The sequence below is a fragment of the Diadema antillarum genome, unplaced genomic scaffold (assembly GCF_040938485.1).
Source record: "Diadema antillarum isolate AM-2024a unplaced genomic scaffold, OU_Dant_1.0 seq00000684_RagTag, whole genome shotgun sequence".
NCBI classification, from domain to species: Eukaryota; Metazoa; Echinodermata; class Echinoidea; order Diadematoida; family Diadematidae; genus Diadema; species Diadema antillarum.
The window spans coordinates 1,129,740-1,153,569 of NW_027271589.1; the positions used below are offsets into that span (position 1 = coordinate 1,129,740).

Below are 23,830 nucleotides of genomic sequence, written 5' to 3' on the forward strand. Positions count from 1 at the left end.
TTTTTTTTTCTTTGTGACAACATTGCATTCACAACCACATTGTTTCTGGCATCAATGCCTTGTGCACAGTGAAATGTACAATGGCAGAGTGGACATTCCTAAAATGATGATGAATGGCTGAAGTTGACAACAAATGGAAACACAACAATGTTTCCTTAAAGGACAAGTTCACCTTCATGTACATGTGGATTGAGTGAATGCAACAATATTAGTAGAACACATCAGTGAAAGTTTGAGGAAAATACGGCAATCTGTTTAAAAGTTATGAATTTTTTAAGTATCTGCGCAATTACTGCTGGATGAGAAGACTACTACAGTGTGTGATGTCACATGCGTACAACGATATAATGAAAATAAAAAGAGAATTTCACAAAATTTTACTTTTTGAATAAAGTGCACATTTCTTGGACTTGTTACTGATGTATGTTAAAGGACAAGTTCACCTTCATAAACACAAGGATTGAGAAAATGCAACAATATTAGTAGAACACATCAGTGACAGTTTGAGGAAAATTGGACAATCGATGTAAAAGTTATGAATTTTTTTAATTTTTGTGTTGGAACCGCTGGATGAGGAGACTACTACAGCTTGTGAGTCATATGCGTACAACAGTATAAAGAAAATATAAAAGAAAATTTATATTTTCACTTTTTTCATATTTTTCATATTTTCACTTTTTTCGCATAATAAAAGAGCAATTGACTTGCCTCTTTCTAAAGGCAGGGGGAATAATATTACCCATAACATTTATCGGTAACGAGTCAGGGGAATGTGTACTTTTTTCAAAAGATGGAATTTTGTGAAATTCTCTTTATATTTTCCTTATATTGTTGTACGCATGTGACATCTAAGTTATTCATACACTGCAGTAGTCTTCTCATCCAGCGGGTACTGCACAAAAACTTCAAAAATTCATAACTTTTGAACGGATTGTCTGATTTTCCTCAAATTTTCAATGATGTGTTCTACTAATATTGCTACATTCTCTCAATCCTTATGTTTATGAAGGTGAACTTGTCCTTTAAGGATAATATAATTCCCCTTGCCTTCTGAAAGAGAGAAGTCGAGTGTTCTTTTGTTATGCGAGAAAAGTGAAAATAAGGTGGATTTTCTTTATACTTTCTTTATACCGTTGTACTCATGTGACATCACAAGCTATAGTAGTCTTCTCATCCAGCCATGACTGAGCAGAAATTTTAAAAATTCATAACTTTTCAACGGATTGTCGGATTTTGCTCAAACTCTCACTGAAGTGTTCCACTAATATTGCTGCATTCACTCAACCCACATGTCTATAAAGGTGAACTTGTCCTTTAATCAAAGTTGAAGCCAGTAACCAGATGCATCACACGTAGGGATGTTCAAAGTTACAATGCAGCTGGTGCGTCTACACCAGTGGCTGGGAGAATGATATGACACAATTAAGTTGTTGTTTTTGTTGTTGTTGCTAGGCCATTGCTGATTACAATATTGTGAAACTTGAAAAGGGTATGTAATAATAGGTGCATTCACATTGAAATAACCATGGTATTGAATACCATGGTGATTTGTATGGAATACCATGGTAATTTGTATTGAATACCATGGTAATTTGTATTGAATACCATGGTAATTTGTATTGAATACCATGGTACATTGTATTGAATACCATGGTAATCTGTATTGAATACCATGGTAATCTGTATTGAATACCATGGTAATCTGTAATAGCATGGTACTTTGTATTGAATACCATGGTAATTTGTATTGAATACCATGGTACTTTGTATTGAATAGCATGGTACTTTGTATTGAATACCATGGTAATTTGTTCTCACGGTTCTCTTTGACCATGCACCTAATACACATGGACATTTATCGTATCGTTAATTAATTCATGCACCCGTATATCTCAAAAGCGCCACAAAGACATTTTTAGCATGCTTCACCGCTTTGATCCCATGATCGTCACCACCAGCAAGCCGGGAGAAGAACAAGACGGAGATTCGAGAAATCTAAAACTATATGCGCAGAAGAAAATAACTCACAAAAACCAAGTAAAGTGAATAATGTGCAGTTGTGATGTATGTTAGGAAATCATACCTCAAACAATTTCGCTTGGGAGAAGCAGGCAATTTTTAAAAAAAAGCTAACATTTTGGCAGAATGATTGTCATTTGTGATCTCAATATTTCACTTTTCTCCAGCTTATTCCAGAGCAAAAATGGACGGTATTGGTAGAGAACAGGAATATCTTGCCATTAGGCAAGGTCTTATGCATGTGCGAAAATGTGCGAATCAGCCATTACCCATCTTTTGACACAAAATTTGTCATGATCTCAGGTTTGCTGCTCCTCATCATCTGTATTTATTCAAAGACATTTCCGTCTGAAAAAAAGCACATCAGCAAAACAAGACTGGAATGAGAGAAAAGATTCTTTTGTTAGTGACGATACATGATCACACAATCGTTATTGTCCAGACACCTGAATGTACAGGGTACTCACTAAGAGGCACATAATCAGGTGTCGGCGACGATCATTACATCAAAGAAAGACTGCAGTGAACAGTTCATGTATATTAGGTCCATGGTTCGACAAAATAACAGTATCGGTACTTAGTGATTCAGTTGGTTCCACTCTCATACAGGAAATACTGAGGTATTTCTGGTCAGAAAGTAATACACCTCTTTGAGGTAAGCGCTGCTCATAGACGCATTTTATTTAGTACGGGGGGAAAGACTGAAAGTATGTCAGTTTTCTTGAGAAGTACGCCGCAGTGTGGCGGGTGGTATTTTGTGACACGATTCGCACTCATAAGCTCGCATGTATTATTTCGCATGAAGTTAGAATTACCACCCTATATTATACTGTAAAATTGGAAATTTTCGTGGTGTTGAAATTTTTGCGCATTTTGCGCAACCAGAAACTAGCACGAAAATAAATACACGTGAATATTTTTGCATGTCATTATGATTGTGTAGTTGATGTTTTGATTCTGCGGAATTACACACATACAAAACTCAACTTACCCAGCTGGGCGTGAAAATTGCTCGCGCAAAAATATACACTTTTACAGTAGTAGGATATTTCATGAGGCTTTTCAGGGTGAATTTGCATTCACATGACGAAATACTGCACGTAATACTGCAGCATTTTACTGTACGTGTGAATGGGCCTAATAAAAAGCTGACCCTACTTACATCACATCACAGACATTACTACACACTATATGCAAAGAGGGCAGGTGTTTTCATAATAGTCATCTGCAATTAGCAGTGATCACATGTAACACCCACCTGAAAATAGCAACGAGAATAAAGTTTGCTCCCTCTGAATGCTTTGTCAGAAGGCCCATTCAAATTGTTATGCCTCAAATGGCATGAATGGCAAGAGGAATCAGAAAGAGGATACTGGTAGAGAAGGGTCAATTGTAAAATGGCTTTGAGTGGGTTGATGATGCGCCTTTGTATATTGGTATGGTATACACAATGGACTCTTGGCAGCACACAAGTTTGATATTATTCTTGGTAACAAAAAACTATTCATTCGAGAGTAGCGGTAGCAAACCAGAAAGTGAAAATAGACTCTCAATACACCGCACATACATGCACACATTGTACATACTCAATAACAAAAGAAAAAAGTTGGCACAATCTTAAACCACAACTTTCACATGGCCATTTGAACAAGTTCCAAATAAACTTTAACCAGGAAATAATGTCCATTCTCAAGGTGTAGCAATTGATGCATCCGTTTTTGTGTCTACCGGTGACCAAAATTCTCACACAAGATTTGCCCCATTAATTGTTGCATGTATATACAGTATCATACTATGATACTGGTCAAATCTGTATGTACATTGAATTGATGCCATCGCTTCACACATTGCGCACTGACCTATGTACATACAAATCTTCACTAGATTTCTAGTCAAAACTGACATGAAATAAAGAAAAATAAAGCATATCTACCACATCAAATTATTGTACGGTTTAAATATCTTTAATAGTAAAATTGTGATTCAGGGAAGGGGGTAGTTGCTATTAAGTGTATTTTTATGATATATCTTTATGATAATCTTTAACATACAAACCAGCGGAAGAGTTGTGAGGTAAAATTACTACCTAAGCTTATGTATATTACAAAATCTCAAGAAACTATCAAATCTGCAGCTTTTCCATTGTGTCTTCAATTCTGATGAAACCTCTGTGACGTGGTCTGATTTCAACCTAATATACTTTAATAAAACACGATATTTTCGCGATTTTCGCGAAGTGGAGCGGACGGCCTTTTCTGTGGAACAAAATTTGCGTGAGTTGCCTCTAACATTCAATGCATATAGTGTAGACAAGAACTTTCACATGCATTTTAATTTCGCGAAAGTTGGCTCTTGCAAAATTCGCGAAATTTAAATGCACCCAAGCATTTCTTGTTAAAATACAGTAATCTATAGCCATGGTCACACTGGCAAAATGTCTATTAAGGTTAACTTCGTGAACACACAGCCAAGCTTACTTGTCCGTTCACACTTGCGGCCAAACTTCTCGAAGTTTCAGTTGCAGAATTTTGGGTCACTGGTGCACATGTGGAAAGAAAAAAAGGCATGTACCATCTGACAGCTGATGACTGTTACATAAACAATGCATACATGTAGTACATCCCACTAAGAGTATGCTATGAGGGCACCATGGAGAACAGGAATTGGAGTGCTCAAGTGACAAATTTTGTGAAGTTTCAGCTACGTGCATTCACACTGCACAAACTTTGTGAAGATTTGCAGGGGCTCAGGAAATTTCTCTAGTTTCAGCGGGAAGTTTCTTGAGAAGATTGTGAGAAGCTTTTGGGAAGCTAATTAAACTTAAGCCCTGTGTTAAGAGAGCTTTTCAAAACCAGAGTTACCGCAACAACGTCCAGGCAATCCCTTTTACCCTGCCTGTCAAAACGGTCCCCGTAAGTTGTTGCTTGGATGTCTCAGTAACTTTTGCCTAAGTCGACTGTAGCCAGCTACGGTAATTACCCCGACATTACCCCGACAACCCTTCTATTAGAACCCTCCCACATTAACATTCCTTGGATACACTAAACATGCATGTGCAATAGTCAAAACAGAATGACATTCTGCTCAATGATCATGTGCATTGATTGTAACCACACCCCCTTTGTGCATGAACTAGTAGGTTGTTATGGAAACCTACCAGGAAACGATTTTCGGTGTGTGTCTGTTAACCAGTACCCCTCGCTCTCTCCTGCAGTTTTACTGCCCGAGGCAAGGAAGTTTGTTCTCTGGACGTTGCCCCAACATTGTCGGGGTAAGGTCCGTTAAGGCAGGGCTTTTACAGAGAAGTTCAAGCTTCGAGAAGTAAAACTTTGTGAAGTTTTACCAGTGTGACTATGGCTTTTGTAAACATAATAAACCAACTTTTCGCTCAAAGAGAAATAAATGGATAAATAGGGTGAAGGGGTTGCACATCAATAGTTTAACATTACAACAGGTGCAAAGAAACACCTGATTTAGCCATCGAGCTATTGTGGAATAGACCATAGTCAGGGAGTGGCCCATTGTGAATGTGTGGTAGCCCATTATTAGAAAACATTCTACGCCTTCACAGAAGCACCCAGCCGAATGCACTTGATGGATTCAAGCACATGAATTGATGCTCTCCATTTTGTTCGTTCATTTCTCTGCTTGTTCCTCTTCCTCCCAAATGCCTCATTTATAAAAACAGTCCGCATTCCTTCGGATTTTTCAACCGCTAACGGACCATTGAATCGGCATCATTGTACATCGCATTTAATGGACTCTGAGTTTATTGCACTCCTTCGACTAAAAACCTTTGTTGGTCATGAGAACACATTGCGTGTTGCTTACTTCAATGTTCTGTCTTTATCCACCCACAAAAAAAAAGTTCTATTATGACTATTGTTACGTGGAAAGTAACTATTCCATCCAAAAACAGTTCTCCCTTAACCATTGTTACTGACAAACAACAGCCTCCAATGATAGCTTCAGTCAATATTCCCACTATTTCTTTCTCATACATTAATCAGGTATATGGATGTGAATCAGCGTGTCAAAGAGAACTTAAATGCAGGCACACATAAAGGAAACCTCCCTTCCGTGTTAAAGTCTGATCAAAAGAGCATGGTCAAACAGAACAGCACAATTCATTATAATCAAACAAAATGTGGAAAAAAGTTGTGGAATTTCTATTATCATGTTTTCAGCAAACAGCCAGGACTTTTTGATTGTAACATGTGAACGCAGTTCGATATCTCTCCTAGTGCGATCACTTATGTGACACAGATATCATCAAATCATGGCTCTCTGTTAATTTGTTTTCACAAAGGCAATTTCACAGGGATTTGCTTGATAGAATTCGTCACCTCATCTTCATTAAAAATGTTGTCAAAAATAGTGACAAATTTTGATGTTTAGTAAAAAAAATCACCTCATCTTCATTAAATATGTTGTCAAAAATAGTGACAAATTTTAATGTTTAGTAAAAATAAAATGTATAAAAGATCAAATTAATAACATTAAAGTGATTCATTAAATTGTCTTACATGTATTTCAACAAGACATTTAGTGTTATGTGGGTATAAATGATTTCTATTTCTCAAATACCGTAAAACTTAACATTAAGATGTTTATTTCTAAAAATTTCTACAAATTTATGCCAGGTTAAAAAAAAGAGCCCAATAACTAGGAATTCATCCTTTGATATATATTTGATGATTGAGAATGCCACACAACCAAGTTCATTTTGATTTTTAGACGATTCTTTGCTCTTAAGTACCACCACACAATTTTCCCTATCGCATATAGCCGATCTCAAGCGATATCACCTCGTACCGATATCTGATCAATCTCTCTTGGGACGCATACTTCCGGTTTTGCGGTTCTGGAAAATCGTACCGAAGATCCAACGTAGTGTAGGATCTTTGAGCGTACATTCCTTTCAGGAAATGTCTTGAACAAATGCGCGAGTTTGACTTTAGGTCAAAGCGGTCTTTCCTGCATTAACAGATTTTTCCATACTCTCCGCTGAACTTTGTCTGTTGGGAACTTCACCCACGTCACGTCCTTCATCTATGGATATTTTCCATAATTTTGTTGTTTGGCATCATTGGGCCACTTCACAGAAGAATCCCATTATCAAATGTAAAGTTACAGATTAGAAAATAACTCTATCATTCGACAGATTATAAGACAGAATTTGATACAATTTGTGAATATACTAGTACTTTGGCATTCAATGTGCACTAAAGCGTACATTTACACATCACGCATTCATAACCGGAAGTTTATATCCCAAGAATTAAAGGTAAAAAAAAAAAAAATTAGAGCGCCACAAGGATTCAGATTTGGAGAGTTATTCCAATAGGGAGAATTATCTGGGTGCCCATGCTCCAAGATCCATATATATTTTAACTCTTCAGCTCCTGAAGGTGTGTATGTGTGTACGTTTGTGTATTTATTTGTGTGTGTGTGTTTATGTATCTGACTGTCTATCTGTTTTGATTGTACATTTCTTTGTAACCATTGATCTTTTATTGGAATTAATAAATGAAACAAGCAAGAAATGACAGAATATGACTGGCTCTCATTGGGCAACGTCTCTTTTGGTTCCGAAGTATTTACCATCACTCATGGATGTTTCTAGTCGTACAATGACTAAAAGAATTGTCACCGATAAGATGTCACCAATAAGAAGACATTCTCTTTAAACATCCCTACCACTACCTTCCTAGAAATTTAACAAACTATAAAAAAAACCACAACAACCAAATTGCCTGTCTCTTGATGAAGAACTGGAATGCTTTCTTAAGCCCCATTTAAACAGAGCCTTTCAAACTAGATTTACCATGGCAACGTCCAAGTAACATCAGGGTAAAGCTTTCTCTTTTTTCACCCTGCCTGTTAAAAACGGTTCCCTAAAAATGTTGTTCGGACATTGCCGTGGTAACTTTTGCCAACTTCTATTCTATCCAGGGAGTGTAATTGCCACGACACTACCCTGGCAACTCTCCTATTAGAACGCAACTGCAGTAACATTCCGTTGATACACTCAACACTCCTGCGCAACATTGCAGACAGCGAATGATTGACATGCCTCACGCTAATCACGTGCAAGGATTGTAACCAATGATCTCTATGTAGCTGAGATCAGTGATTGTAACCACGTTTTGTTTATCGACATGCGGCGCTGGCCGGTGGGTGGGGTAGTAGCATCAGTGGACACACCCCCTTCGTAGAAACCTACCCGCATAAGGTTTTTCGGTGTGTGTCTGTCAAAACGGTACCCCTAGCTCTCTCCTGCAGTTTTATTGGAATTTTAGAGGAATTTTGTTCTCCGAACGTTGTCGCAACACTGTTGCAGTAAGGTCTGTTAAAACAGGGCTTCTCACACTTAAGCACAAAAAACCCAAAAATTGAAGACATTTATTCATCAAAATGAAACAATGAAAATAAACTACTGAGAAGACATGATCCTTTCATTTCTCAAAAACTTAAGGCAACATCCAGTTGTAATCCCTTATGTAATACAGCATGTTGCCCCTATGGACTAAATGTTGCCACAACTTTGTGTCCACTGTGTACAAACTGTACACCATGGCAACAGGAATGACAAGAGTCATAAACTCTGTTTAAAACCCTGTTATGATTGATAAACAAGGGCAACAATACCTTCACTTTGTCACTGTTGTGCTTTTGTTTTCAGTTCCGACAAATGAAAAGATCTTTGTTGTGAGCCAAGTGTCTGTGTGAGGAAAAGAAAAGAAAAGAAAAGAAAAAAGAGACCGGAATTAAAAGATGTAGCCACAATAATGCTTTAACACACTTGATCTATATATTATCCTTGCATGGTATGGAACTTATTGAAACACAATGCGTGGGGGCAATAACATCAAACAATGCAAACATTGCGCATTTCAAACTATCGCAGAAGAGAAAAAGAAACATTCCGGAAAATCAGTTCAAAGAAATCACCACCTGCATGATCAGGGCAGGTTAGTCTCACGCAAGGAACACATTTCACGCTATGCCCATGAAAAATTTTGGAGGGTGGGGGAAAAGGGGGGAATCCATTTTTGTGCAGGATTTCGAGTGTCTTATTTTTTCTTACTGACAGCACTCCTATGGATACAAATAAAACAATGATTGCTATAAATGCTTGTTCACACTCCTTTTCCCTTTTCTTTCTTCATGATACGCACGCACAATTTCTAAGAATTGATCGTTCCGTGAAAGGACGTGGTGTAATTAACTTCTTTTGAGGCAAATGGAAACCGCAGTGTATGACGCACATAATACAGAAAGGAAGGACAGTCAGAGAGGGTATAATAAAAAGAGAGACAATTGTTACAAAATATTCCCATATATTCCTCCCCTTTTTTTGTCACGCTATTGTAAAAAGTGATGCTCTATTGCCCTTTCATTGAGAGATGACTTTTCAATGGGTATTTTTCTCTCTTTTTTTTTTTGTTCCCTCACAGGCACTCTTAGCGGCTTTCTTTTGACTGCCATCACAACGACAGAAACAATGCCACGAAGAGAACCTCCTAGCTGGCTGAGAGCACACTTGTTGAGTGACACTAAAGACTACCGCCAAATTACAATCCATAAGTGTCAAGATTCTCAGTAGATGAGTGCTTGTCCCCCATCTTTTTCTTGTGTTGATACAAAAATCTTAATTCCCTCTTCTTCTTCCCTTTTCTTTTTTTTTGTCCAATATAATGACAAATTCTCTCCTGTATTTTGAGTACATGGCTAATATTCTAGGAGTATGGTATGTGCATTTCAAGTGATTTCAAGCAGCTTGGACCATTATGAAAAAGGAGGTCCCCGCTTGTATAATTACTTTCACAACATTTTTTTCCCCCTGACAACATTCAGGGATCTGACCATTTTATCAGAATCAGCAGTTGAGTGGTAACTCTTCATGTGCCACGTTCACATGTCCGACTCAGTCAACGGCGTGCCAACTTCACATATTCTGCTCAAACCCACAAACCCGCCCAAACCGATTGATAAATCACCAAATGCCGCAGTACAATGAAAGCTTTTCTCGCGCTTCTGCTCGTCTCACATGTAGCTTGCATTTTATGTGGTGATTGACTATCAAGCGGTGTTCCCTCATAGATCTGCATGCAAATTCTAATTTTCTGTCACTGTTTTGTGCGCAAAAGTCATGCCTGTATAGTAATGTAAAACTCTACTGGTCATTTCAAAGAAAAACAATCATCGATTTGTCATACAATTTTCATCAAAGCAAAGCTTCTCAGTTTTTCTACAACTCTGCTCACTACATGTCCAGCTGAACAGAATTTTGTATAGAAGTTACATAGATTTGAAAAACAGAATGTTTCCTCACAGCATGACTACTTTGTTGTCTCAAAATAATGTGGCACAGAGGGGGTTTCAACCATGGCATATAAAGAGTTAATAATGAGACATTGGCCAAAATTTTGACCACGGCTTCAAACAAAGCACATCAGAGCAATCAGAGCATCTTTTTTTCTAAAATCTTGTTCTTTAGCCTTCAGACTTTACATTAAATTCTGAATGAAGCCCTGTTTTAACAGACTTTACGCGGGCATCACGTATTGTTTTAGATTGGGCACATCAAAGGAATGTTTCCGCGGTTAAATTCTAATAGAAGGTTGTCGGGGTAATGTCGTTGTAGTGTCATGGCAATTACACTAGCTGGTTAAGGTAAAATTCGGCAGAAGTTACTGCGACAATGTCCGAGCAGCATTGTGTGGGGGCCGTTTAACTCTACAATGTACTTTGAAAGGTCTGTTAAAACAGGGCTATAGACTAACCATTTTGCCAGGATAGTGCCGCATCAAATTAAAAAAACTGTCACTAGAATTAGCAACTGGTCTGTACGTGATATCAATGGACTTTTACAAATAGTAACACCTCCGTACCATCATTTGAATTGTGATTCAGTCTGTGATTCCAGTTGGCATACGCTTGGCCAAAACGTGTCATTTGAATCACGATTGTAGTGATGCATTGTATCACTAGAATCATGATTCAAAGCACACACTCTCAGTATCCATGTGAAAATGGCCTTAACTTGACAACCATGAAACTGCAGATTATTAAATGCTGTGAAATACAGGCTACATCTATGCCTTTGTCTGTAATTCTTTGTGTGTGTGTGTTTATTTCAACAGTTGGAGTCAAAACACTTTCATGAATCCTGTATACATAGTCCTTGACAAAAGCGATCAAATAACTTAAATAGCACTGCATGCCTTACAATAAAAGATAGAATATGCACAAGCTCTGCTAAATTGAATAGAATTGTTGGGTAATGCTTTTTTTTTTTCATGTTAGAACAAACGGAAATGCGCTTGCTCAGAACAAAAGCATCACATTCCTAGCATTGACTGAGAGCACAGACAAATGAAAAGCATTCACACTGAACAGAATCTTGTTGAAGAACACTGACTGTGTTTGTTTCTTTAGCCATGGTCACATTGGCAAAAGATAGTGAAGTTTAAAAAAAAATACGAAAAAAGTTTAACTTTGAGAAATCTAACTCTGAGAAGTCTTTGCGAAGTTTAACTTCGAGAAGTTTTCAGAAAGTTTGCTCGTCTGACTACACTGGCAGCCAAATTCTTGATATTTCAGTTTTCAAAGCTAAGGCCACTGGAGCGCATGAGTAGCATAGAAGAAAGAGCATGCCGTCTGACAGCTAATGATTGTGATGTCACAATGTACACAGGTGCATCTCAATCAGGCACAACCCGCAAATTATTGATCGATGCCTCAAACAGGTGGTGGACTGATCACATGACGAACTTCACAAAGTTTCAGTGGTAAACATTAACATTTCTCTGGTTTGAGTGGAAAGTTTCGCAAGAAGTTTCACAAGAAGTTTTCAGGAAGTTTTGTGGTCACACTAGCAAAACTCCCAGATCCAAAACTTTCAGATCTTAAACTTCTCAAAGTTAAACTTTGCCATCTTTTTCCAGTGTGACTGCTGCTGTTGTCTCCAGTCTTTACCAAGCAAGTGGCAAAGATTGCAGTCTGAAAACAGGTGTTCAATACACAGCATTTTCCATAGAGTTGTTTTTGTCATGCAAATTACTGTTCATATACAGGCACAGCCTATGAAAAAACCAGGAGAAAGTCATCTTTTCTCACCAAGAGTATGTAAGGAACAACAAAAATTGTTTAGCACTGGCTTGCCTAAACTATCACCACCAAGGTATACATAATAACAGTCTCCCACTTACAGGCAGGCACCGACTGTTATACGCTGTTAATGTAATGCCCCTGTCACACTCTGCCGGATAAGGCAAACGCATGAGAAACGAATGTCAATTTTTGGCATCCATTGATCTGTTAAAATGCGTTTCATGTCACATTTATCCTTTGGATGGAAGCTTATCTTCCAGTGATTTTCGTCAGAGCGGCCAGAAAACTGTGTACATTCACAAAGTTTTTTCTTGCCCAAAACAGCCGATAGCACAATCCGATCCCTGCCCGATAGTCTTCGCGTTTTCTTGTGTATTTTTACTGTGCTTTGTCATTTTCCATGCGCTTCCATCCGCTAGGCATCCTATAGAGCCTGTTGCTGCAAGAGATGGAACGAATGGAACGGCTATGTATAGCACATCAAACGCCTATGTACGGTTCTCTGACGTTAGATGTACGTCTTATGCGTCACCAATTTGTTCCTCGTGCACTTTGCCATTTGGGCATGCGGTTCATATTCGTTTCTCATGCCTTTGCGCACGTTCCATTGTCCTGTATACAATCACCCCAGGTGCATTTTGTTCGGTCCATAGACAGTGCATGTACGCTCCTCTAAAACGGAAACTTTACACTGTGTCCACCGAATTGACGATCTGAACAACGGACAAGCAAAATATTTTTGTACCGTGGGCCTATCCACCAAAGTGTGACAGGGGCCTTATCAATATCAGGTAAAGCAGTGATTTTCTTTCATTGAGTTAAAATATCTCACACAATAGACAGCAGTCTCTTTAGAGTTCAAGAATGGCAAGTATCCTTGCATTGTTGTTTTTAATGCATTCAATGCAATGAAAGGAAATAGATGCTTCCCAGGTGTTGACTGACGGACAATTATGGTCATCTGGTCTTTACAAATTTGTTTTTTGTTTGAACATGAATTCCAAATATTGTCAGATCAGGGGCGTGTTTCATCAATGTTTGTCAGCGCTGACAACTTGAATCACCATAGTAACAGTCAGTGACCAGAGCATCTAAGCCAATCAAAACCAAGGATTTTGCTGAAATTGTCAGCGCTGACAAACATTGATGAAACACCCCCCTGGCAAGCTTTTAATGCATTATGTCACTTTGAAAATGAGTGAAGTACCTAACCAAATGAGAAAAAACAAACAAAAGGTCATTCGTACTGATGTGCACATACAGCTGGAAGCGAACTGCGAAGTAGCTTATTGGCTAATATGCACATATAAATGACATCATTATTTCTTGGTCTTTTCTTTTAAGAAATAATTTCCATGCAATACAAAATATCTAGTCGGCATGAGTTGGAAAGAACAAATGAATAAACAACAGTCTTCACTGGTTTAGTGGTCCCTTTAAATTCATCCCTGCTCAGAACGAAGAAAAAAATGCAATATACAACAAACCAAGAATGTTTCTGTGTCTTGAAACTTCAAAACAATTTTTTTACCTTTATGTACAATCTTTTCTGCCCATCACACCTTACAATTCTGTAGCTTTGTGATACACCAATTCATGTGAATGTGGATTCATCATTGAATACTCAATGGTAAGCATTCTCATAATATTATAATCCTCCCCCCCCCCCTGGAAAAAAAAAATAAAAGAAAGTAATTCAGGCTTATGGAAAGAGTTTCTTGTGTTGGCTCTCAGCAAGCCAGAACCTCGCACATGGTACATACATAAGAAAATTGGACGTCTCTCTTAAACTGCAGGCATTTTCAGAAGGTCAATGGCCTGCCACACACACACACACACACAGACTGACACACTCTGTGCACTAACTTTAGTCTATGCCAGCAGACCCAGGCAGATCCAGCAAACAGCGAATGCACAGCACGATCACGTATTATCAAAGGTCTGCAGCATTCCTTCGTCAAGCGGAGACATCGTACATGGGAGCTCTTTATCATGCAAATATTTGCCACATATTGTTAGAAATCCACCACGAAGGTATCAGTACAGATGATAAAGTAGCTGCAGCATCGAGGAGCAAGAGCTGGCATACCCTGATTCAAAAACAAGTATAATGTTTAGATGTTTGAAATGGCAAGACTACCACTCAGTGGTATAGTGCACTTTTTCTCGTACTGGCTCACGTCCTCTGGTCTCGTAATTGCTGTGTGGACTCTCCTCTCCTCCCCCCCCCCCCTTCCCCACGTGAATCCTCGAGCACGCATTTACGCGACCTGTGCCAAAAGTCAATGAAGAGACTGATCTGGAGTTCATTCAGCAATATTCAGTCATGTCCCCCCTCCCACCCTTTTTCTTTTTTTCTTTCCACTTTCCATCTGAATGCCAGCGAGGATAAAAAATGCAAAAGGCGGGACACATCCTGAATAGTTCCGAAGCCTGGTGGGAGTTCAACAGAATGCGGGTCAATTTCTGCCAATGGGTGACTCGCATTGAGAGGGCCGCAGGGCGGATTCGAAAATCAACTCTCAAACGTGATGGAGCCCTTCTTGAGCACTAGCCCTGCGACACGCAACGTGGCAAATACAGTGTATTGTTTTTCGGCGGGCGAACTATTTAAAAGAAATTTTTGAAACTCTGGGCTTAGAGGACCCTCTGATGTATTAAAAAAACAAATTACAACCATTACACGGAATACAATAAAAATTGAAATAGTAGTTTCACCATAATTTCACTGACAACTAGAACCCATATGTCCTTCCCCACCACTTCTTATCATAGATTTGGTGTGCATGAATCAAATTGTATCCTGAGGCCTGATTCATTTTATACATTTGAAAAAGAATGATTTCCTACCTCAAGTTGCGTTTGTTTTAATGATGCAGCACAATTTGTTTGTGGAACTGGTTATATCTTGAAATGTGAAATTCTCATGTCCCAACCCAGTTTTAAAGGAAGTTTGTGGCACTCGACAAGTTGTAAGTTCTGAAAGGCTATTTGCTTCCCAGACACTTTATCACATCTATTGCATTGACATCATTACATCTGCTGCCCCTCATTTATAAAACATTTGAGCGGCTGATCAAATACAGTTTTCACTCTCATTTCTCTTTGCAAGAAGGTTTAATGGCAACAAAACATAGCAGAAAGTTCAGAAGGATAGGGAGTTAAAAGAATAAAAACAGATCAGCAAGGTCAGAGGAACTCACTATGAAAATCTAAGTGTTACATGTTCACAAGTTTTGTACACTGTATCTGATATGAGATTGAAATTAGCCACCATAATAGAGAGGTGGAGTTATCTTCATTTGTTAAGCAGAAAAAAAATGTCTCCCGGAGATGAATCCAAAGTTAGTGTGTCTATTCTGGTCACTAATCTCTAGATACCAAACTAAAAAGTTTTGCCAAGAAAGAATGAGCTGATGAGTGGGGGGGGGGGGGGGGGGGGAGGGGGTGGGAGAAAACATACCTCATTAGGATTCTCTGTTCATGTTGCCAAGTCAACCCCTTTGACCAAAAATGAAGCAAGAAGCCTGAAAAGAAAGAAAAGTATATAATGCTGTCATACAGAATATACAAAATACTGACTTATCAGTGTATTATACTCAATCGAGATCTAAACAATATGTGAATCCAAAAAATAGGCAACTATACCAGTACTACAAATGCAGTATGTGTCATCCAGTTGATATGATAGGAAGGATTGTAAGTGAGAAAAACTTTTACGAAGCTACCAAGCTAACAAACTTTTACGAAGCTACCAAGCTAACAAAATTTTTGCGGTGTTCACATTTTTCATAACTTTATTCAAGAAGTATCCCACTTCTCCTAATGACAGCAACTTTAAACTACTGTACATGGGTTTAAACGTCACTGTAGGCAGTGTAACTGTTTCTTTGTGGTGTTGGATGGCTATGAAAAAAATAACAAAATCTGCACGAGACCTTACACTTAACTATAAAATAAATATTAACCTTTTCAACTGAGCCTTATCGACACTATCAGCCATTACAATATCGAAACACAAAGTGCACATAGATGACAATAATACAGAAAGAAGAGAAAATGAGGGTTGTAATCATTCAAAACACAATGGTTAAATAAATTTCTGATTAAATGCTGCTGGTAGTTGACTGTACAGTGGCAAGAATTATCTCATTACACAACGCAAATTGCAGCACTCGAAGTACGGTAATTGTCATCTAATCATAACTTAACATTATCAGGACACAAAGATCATGTTTATTATCTTGCCGCCAGGAGATGAGTGGCTATTAGCATTCTTCTGTAGACACAAAACAAAGCTCATACACAGACAAAGCTCAATTAACTAATCTCTCAGAATAGAAGGAAAATGTACAATTTTGTTTTTTAGTAACACACACACAAACAAACACACACAATTCATAACTTCTTTCCCTCAACAACAACAACAAAAAAATGTACTGTGAGCAGGTTACTGAAAAATAGGGCAGCTTGGATGATTTTTGCTCTTTTTTTACTTCATTAGAGCATGAATGTATTGTGCATAGGTTGCACAGAGTGAGATGTGCAGCAATATATGTGTACACATGTAGATATTGCCTAAACAAGCAGCATCGGGCTTGCTCATGAAAAAAAAAAAGAGATTTCAAACTGCTCGAAACATTTATTTTAAGGTGTGAAACTGTCTACAACACTCTCAGGTTTTCTGCACAGCAAATTTGATTGCAAAAGCATCACAACGTCTATATGCAATATCATTATTTAAAAAAAGTAAGGTCGGGGATATTTTCTAGGGTTGTGCAAATTACGATAGGTATGTTTTCAGTTGTTTTTTTTGCCTTATATTCTTTTCATGCTAGTCACTAGGGGCATTACCTGGGAGATTCAACGGGAAATTAAAAAATGGAACATCTGTGAACAGTTTCTTTCAAACTAGCGAATAAGCTCCTCCTTGGATTTCTCGTCATTTCTTCTGCAGTAGAAGTACACATTATGTTGCACGCACAAAATGGCACACAAGACAGTGTTGGCATGCACTGTCCTTTGCTATTCCCCCAGGAGTTTAGCCATCATGCCTCTCATACTACAGCATCACCCTGGAGTTCTCGGGGACACTCTGGATCGAGTTTTAAACTAGGGATGGTTCATGGGTAAAACCTCTGAAAACTCATCCGGCAGTTTACCTGGGGTTTCACCTGCGAGACCGTTCATACTGAGCAATACCCCAGGCTCACCCAGGTGCACCTGAGGTGAAATCTGCTAACTGTGAAAGGGATACTGTACGAGCTGAAATTTTCGCGTACAGATATTTTCACGAATTGCTACTTGGAGGACATTTTCGCGTGTTGTTAATTTCGCGGTTGCGAGGGTCTAACTGAACTTAGTGATTCACGCGTTATTATTTTTCGCGTGTTGTTATTTTCGTAGTTCAAAGGCGATTCGCGAAATTCACGAAAATAAAACCGCCACGAAAATTTCAGCTCGTACAGTATTAGTTAAGCGGGGTAAAAGGTGTGGACTCCCTCCCCCGCTAACTCACACAAATGCACGGCACATTACAACTGCTCAACAGAAGTTGGGAATATGATTATGCGCACAGAACCAGAGTTCATTTTCTTTGAACTTGAACTCTCACCCCCATTTATCCTACATTAGGCATTGCTTAACTCATTTGTAAACCGTCTATACCAAATTATATTGCCATCATGCGTTCCTAGCAACAGACAGATGTCAATTAAAAAGTCATTTTCCACATCTATAGGTTCAATGACATTTGACCTTTTACACTTCTGCTTTGCTCACTAAAACTGCCCCTCTACTAAATTACTAGCTGTCTTGCTGCATAATATTCTATTAAATGTCTATGGCTAAATTGTTTAACAATGCTGGTATTGTCCAAATAAAAGTACATTAAACAGAAGTGACCATCACGGATGGACCAGAAAAGTACAAAAACCCTCTCCACTTATCAAAAGGAGTTTAGAGGCATAAAAAGGTGTACAATGAACCCGTAACAGATCCAAATAATACTGGCACAGGCACACAAATACCATTATGTAATAGATTATAATAAATGCTGGTCAAAAGACAAAACACTTAAAGCCCTGCTCTTGAAATTGAGGTTATATTGCACTCAAGAATGCACTATTCATCTTTCTTGCGTGTTTCATAGCACTAAGCAAATTTGTCTGAACTTTACAATGCACTTCCACAGTGGCTACCAAAGGCTACAAAGTATAAAACGATAGGCATCAAGCCATTGTCACTTGAGATATGGTCTAGTAACTTCTTCTTTTTTATAGTTTGATGATGTAATAGCTCTAAGCTCAACAATAACAGGACAGGTAAGTTTGAAGATTTTTTGATGGGCATGGCCACGGGACGATGTACTTTGAGTAGGATTAAATTTTTTTTATTGTTTGATGATGTATACGGGTGCTTTATGCTCTGCAATAATAAGACAGGTAAGTTTAAAGATTTTTTGATGGGTATAGACACGGGATGATATACTTTGAGCAGGATTAACTTTTCTTTTTTTATGACGTAATGCTTTATGCTCCACAATGACAGCACAGGTAAGTTTTAAGTTTTTTAATGGGTATGGACACAGGACGATGAACTTTTGAGTAGGAATGGCTCTTTGTGCGCCATAGTCACACATCGGACTCACTCGATGGCTTGCCAACTTTGCATAGTGCTTATATTTGCTCAAACACACAACTGGACACAAACTGATCGATGCATTGCAATATCTCACATACATTGAATGCTTCAAGGGCAATTCAAATCCTTAGACATACAGCTCATGGGTTATAAAGATGGATTTAGTGGTGTTCCATAGGCATTTTTCTTATAAATTCTGATTTTTTTCTTTTTTTTTTGGTCAAGGTTGTGTCTTTGTAATGCCTCCTATACAAATGCAAAGTATAAAAGAGAAAATTAGCATTTCATTTGTGTGTGTGCGTGTGCGTGTGTGTGTGCGTGTGTGTGTGAGTGTGGGATGTAGTTTCCACAAACTCTCATATAACTGCATACAGTATTGTGTCCTTCTTACTATACTTTGTCATGGAAAATGATATACTTGGGAGACTTTTCGCACACTTGACCTCACCAAGTACAAGTGCTATTCTTTGTCACTCTTTCATCAATAATACAAAGAGTGTACTTCTATATGATTTTGCGAACAATACTGCTTTCTTTGTCTGCAAATATACTGGAGAAAAAAAAGTCAATCATCTGAAAGAAAAGTCTATTGTCTGAAAATGGAAAATCCAGCCACATCACAAATTTTGAACAAAGCAGAGATACACAGCACTAAACTAACTTGTAGTATAATCATCCTATCATCAAATAATGTATCAAAGGAGTATGGGCTTGATTTGTTTACACAAAATCAAAAGTTTTCAACTCTTTATGAGCCATGTTTGCATGCCCGACTCACTTAACGGCTTGCCAGGTTCGCATATTCTGCTCAAAATAATGCACAACCTCCCCCAAACCGATCGATAAATTGCCAAATGTGCAGTACATTGAAAGCTTCACCCATGATTCCATTCCTCACACAGATAACTTGCAATCTGCAGTAATGGAATGGGGATAGTGTTGCTTCACAGCCTGGGGTTTTTTGAGTAAATTCTGATTTTCTGTCGTGGTTGTGCCAGCCAAAGTAATGCCTCCAAGATCAGGACAATAACATACAGCTATTGGCCATTTACAATCAATCATGGATTTGTCATAAAATTTACATCACAGCAAATCTTTGAATTTTCTCTACAACTTTGCCCACTGCATGTCTAGCACAAATGCTTTCCTACAAAGAAAGTTACATGGCTTTGAAAACAGGGTTTTTAAAAAAACATGTTCATAATGCTCTGCGATCTCAGAATAATGTGGCATAAAGATACAAATGGCTATTACTGATGGGGTACTATGTAGCATGCACCCCGTTGATACACTTTGTGTTGCTTTCTCCTTTAATCTTGTATCTCATCATATCTCAACATTGTCTTAGCCCGCTGAGGATAGTTTGATTTTGCTACAACACACATTTCCCATAGGCACCTGCCTGAGTATACTCAGGACTCGTCCTCAATGGGTTAAAGCTTGCAAGGAACAGTTAAGATGAAGTGCACTTTTCTCAGGTGACCAGTACCAGCATTTTTGGGCAAGTCTTACAGATCAGGTGTGCACTCATCATGCATTTCAAGGAACAAAGTAGGTGTTCTCCTTTAAAGTAAAAAGGTGATATAGATCTCCAAACTGCAGTAATGCATACCATTACACTAGGCCCATTCACACACACCTGAAAGTAAAGATTTTGAAGAACCAATGTCTATAACTTGATCCAAAAAACTGTTAAGTCCTAAGCATGAATGCAAAAAATTAGAGAGATGATCAGCAATAGCTTGAAGAGAATTGGAAAGTGTCCAGAATATCATGACTTGACTGTCCCCTGGTAATATGAGAGTAGGATAAAGTCTTTTTCATTTATATGATTAAGGAAAGACAATTGGAGGATGGAAAATGATGTCAATTTGATAATTTTTAACAAAATCTGTCAGCCACAACACATATGTAGATGGCACCAGTCACAGTATAGACACACAGATGGCAATTGTGATTGTATTGAATGCGGAAATGTAAAATGCGCCAATGTTCATGAACATGTGGACAACTGCAGTGGTACCGCTGAATAATAATGCCAGATTTCACTCAAATTTCTATTCCATTATTGCCTTTGATCCATGTGATCTGTGGAAATATCATTTTTCTCCTCAAGGTGCACTTTACTTTATGTCCTACTGAAGGTCAAAAACACATGCTCGAAAAAAAAAGTTCAATGAATGAAGACGGAAAGAATATGACCCACACTGAGAATTGCAACTTGTGAACGAATGCTTTGTGTATCTATTCATGAATAAGGGAAAACTTACAGGAGGAATTCGCAAACTTGCGTACCACCAACTCTTTGTGCACAATCAAGTGTGAACATGCTCCCAAATACCTGGAATTGCCGCACAATCACTCAAGATGTGATGGCTAGCGCTGGTGCTTCGCTTACGCAAGCCCCTCGCTCGCTCTCTCCATGAGCCTTGGTTCATTGCCCCTGTCCGCTCGCCAGAATAAAGATACCATGCTGCTAGCCCACTGAGGGATTGAATACCCAACTCAGCAGCACAGTAACTTCTAACCCCCCTCCCTCTTCTGTTTCTTGTTTTGTTTTGAAATCATGTATATCCATCCTTGCGCAGGCTGGAAGTTTGTCGACCAAGCCATTTTCCCTTCTTTCTCTCTTTTTTCCTTTCTCCCCCTTCCTCTCTGCCTGTTTATGTGTGTCTCTATATCTCTCCCCATCTCTCTCTTTCTCTCCATCGTATATGTATATCTATGTATATATGTTGAATAGGTATACATATCTATGTATATGTACAGTATGTGTATGTGTATGTGTGTGTATGTGTGTGTGTGTGTCTGTATGTGTACATATGTATATGAATGTATACGTATACACACGGTGTATATATGCGTATATGTATATGTATATATATATCAATATGAAAAAGAGTTTGATCGCAAAACAAGTTAAAGGGAATGTATAGTTCTGGTTGAGACCTAATTTCAGGTTTCTAACATTTTTTTTTGTGAGAAAATGAGAAACCTCTTATGAAATATGAAAGAGCATGTAATTCCATGAGGAATTCAACGTTTATTTGATGAAAATTCATTTTGAAATGGCTGAGATATCCAAAACAGAGTGATTCTAATAAAGTGTGGGACCCACCTTTTATCACGATCGCTTTGTTTTACTTTGTTTTTGGATGTTTCAGTCATTCCAAACCCGATTTTCATCAAATAAACCTTGAATTCCTATTAAAATGGTATGCTCTGTAGTATTTCATAAGTGTTTTCTTGGTATCTTGCAAAAAGTTAAAAGTCCAATTCTCATGTCCACCAATACTATTCCATCACTTTCATTCCATTCTTGGAAAACTGGAGATATTGGCAATTAAAGCTACTGAAAAACAAAGAAAATATGGGATACTTTTAATCATAATTTCAAGAATATTCCTTGTTATGTAAGAAGTGAGGTATCACTGCAAAGGTTTTATTCTGCTCTTTCTCATGGTGGACTTCCTTGAAACTGTTTAAAGATGACACTTAGTCCATTTTGCGAGCAAACTCTTTCAAAATACAAAGCACATACACACACATAAACTCTGTTCCCTTCAGACATCTCTCTCTCCTATCGTCTATCCCCTTCTCACATCTCTTCCCTTCTTCTTTCCGAGAGCTCGCCAAGGTCACACTAGGTCATGTGACAGGGCGAACACAGCTTGATTGGATGTCTCCTCCGCTACCCTTCCCCCGTTGCCCAAAGTCCTGCCCGGGAGGACTTCAAGTCTAATCACATTGAGAATGTCTGTCTGTGCCTAGATGTATTCGTCTCTTCTGTTTTTAAGGATTTACATTGTTTTTCCCCCTCGATCTTCTCAACAATCGAACGCCATTTGAGAGGTAGACGCCCTCGCCTCTTCAAGTTGTACTTAAATTGCCTCTGAACGGAGTACGTGGTATCAGAAAAGAGTATATCACGTCAACAGTGAGATCAGATTTCTCTTGAATCTGATATCAGGAAGTGACATGACAACTGTGAATCTTAATGCATAATGCCTGAAAACTGAAATCACCCACATGGGGCTTAAATCAAATGCACCATAAACAATTTGTTGGCAGCTGAAAATATATAGACCCCTCTATATATATATCACTATTCATAGACATCTATATCCATATCTATCTATATTCATATCTATATCTATATCTATTTAAATCTATATATCTATACCTATATCTATATCTATATCTATACCTATATCTATATCTATATCTATATCTATATCTATATCTATATCTATATCTATATCTATATCTATATCTATATCTATATCTATATCTATATCTATGCAATGTACATATATCTATATATCTACATTTCCATCTATTAATATATCTGTATCTACATCTAATACTACATCTTTGTCTACATTACAGTACTGCCAATGGCTATGATTATACAATCATTCACTTCTGAGGTAAACTTATCTTTCATGAAAACAAACATGAAAAATATCTTAAACATATTCTGATGAAATATCAAATGTTGCTGTCGCCTATATCATCCCAGTTTTGATAGTTTCCATAGTTTTGGTACACATTTTGCATCTTGATCTATACAACACCACTGGCACAAAGGCGATCTTGGACCCACAGATTATAATGTTAACAAAATCATCACGACTACCCAGTCCAGAAAATTAATTCCATCCAACTATGCTTTTCAAATTTTCTCACTGCCTCCTACCATCCACATTTTGACAGTTGTGGTGAAGACTATAGATCAATCTTTTGATATCAATTTTTTAACTTAAATGCTGAAAAAGACTAGATGTCCGCATAATGAGCTGGTTAGTGTTTGTTTTTCTCTACTTTATTTTCTTTGCCTTCCGTGATCTTCTGTCATACAAATATTTACAGAATTATCCCTTTATGAGAGCTTAAAGGGGATGGCTAGTAACTGATCAATGGGAATCAGTGGGAATGCTGAGGGATGATTGTTCCAATCCTTGTGGGATTCATTTAAGAGTACATTATATATCTATTCTTGTGTGAAAATTATTTGCTTCAGAATGGTCTCATATTCAAGTAACGTGCA

General features: G+C 38.0%; 1 long non-coding RNA gene across 1 annotated transcript in view; it reads right to left on the reverse strand.

Annotated features, from left to right (window-relative positions):
• LOC139737188 (uncharacterized) overlaps positions 1-23,830 on the reverse strand; it is a 98,917-nt gene that overhangs the window by 61,344 nt on the left and 13,743 nt on the right. The window contains exons 2-3 of the long non-coding RNA XR_011711365.1: positions 15,602-15,665; positions 8,671-8,743 (exon numbers count right to left, since the gene is read on the reverse strand). This is a non-coding gene — a long non-coding RNA (uncharacterized lncRNA). The remainder of the gene's footprint in view (positions 1-8,670; positions 8,744-15,601; positions 15,666-23,830) is intronic.